Below are 962 nucleotides of genomic sequence, written 5' to 3' on the forward strand. Positions count from 1 at the left end.
TTCTTTATGCACATTAATACAAATGTTTACCTGGGGTGCCCAAACTTTCGAACCCCACTGTAATGAACAGTTGATATGTACAATTTCCAAGTGAGACTGGTATGACTCTACAGTTGTAACAATACATTGATTCAATGATCCACCATTACATAACATTGATGCAAAGTGAAAATATTCATACATAATCATCTTTAATCTGTGCCTCTATTTTGAAATTCCCACTTTATATGTATTCTTTTTATTAAAAAAATAGTTTGTAATTAATTTCACTGTCTGGAAGAAAACAATATTTGATCACATTTTAGTTGCTTTTTGTGAGTTGATATTAAGGTAACTTATTGTGTTAAATGGGTATATGATATTGTCTATTATTACACGACTTGGTTGAGTACTTGATTCTGATTGGTTAACCACGGATGTAGTACTGATCAGTCTGGAGGACAACCATCAATCCACAGAAAGAAGTCCTGTTAATTTATAAACTGTGGCAAACAAGATCTTGTCCTCCAATCCAGACAACTTCTGGAGATCTGGTGATCGTTACGTCTCTACGCAGTAACCTCAGCTCTAGAGACAACATTTACATGCTAACATTTTGTTTGCAGGTGTGTTGACTGCAGCGCCTCGGCAAGTTGGAAATTAGATTAATGAGGACAGAAACGTCAACATAAATATTCCCAAAGATTCACCTTGTCTCACTTCACTATCAACAGAAATGTTCAGTTTAATATGAATTATAACGCCAAGTAGGCTACAGCATTATCATTGCTATGGACGCAGTGATCCAGCTGTAGAGAATCCAACCCAGACCATTTACAATTTTCTCCACACATACCATCCTGGAGCACTGTGAATGATGTATACCCTCAGGCTGCTCAAACCAAAGCCCAGCCAGACACCAAGATGGGTTTTTATGTATGATTTTTTTTTCAAGACACCTTTTTCAATATATATATATATAT

The 962-nt window shown here is 35.9% G+C and overlaps 2 protein-coding genes across 2 annotated transcripts in view; one reads left to right on the top strand and one right to left on the bottom strand.

Moving 5' to 3' along the window:
* The window catches only part of si:ch211-175m2.5 (uncharacterized), a 29253-nt gene that overhangs the window by 19116 nt on the left and 9175 nt on the right, over positions 1–962 (top strand). Inside the window, exon 6 of the mRNA XM_032527231.1 lies at positions 489–498. The gene's annotated coding sequence lies outside the window, so the exon portion shown is untranslated. The remainder of the gene's footprint in view (positions 1–488; positions 499–962) is intronic.
* LOC116696326 (neuronal acetylcholine receptor subunit alpha-7) overlaps positions 1–962 on the bottom strand; it is a 34940-nt gene that overhangs the window by 3705 nt on the left and 30273 nt on the right. The gene's annotated exons all lie outside the window — the stretch shown is intronic.

This window comes from Etheostoma spectabile, chromosome 10 (genome assembly GCF_008692095.1).
Source record: "Etheostoma spectabile isolate EspeVRDwgs_2016 chromosome 10, UIUC_Espe_1.0, whole genome shotgun sequence".
Taxonomy (NCBI): domain Eukaryota; kingdom Metazoa; phylum Chordata; class Actinopteri; order Perciformes; family Percidae; genus Etheostoma; species Etheostoma spectabile.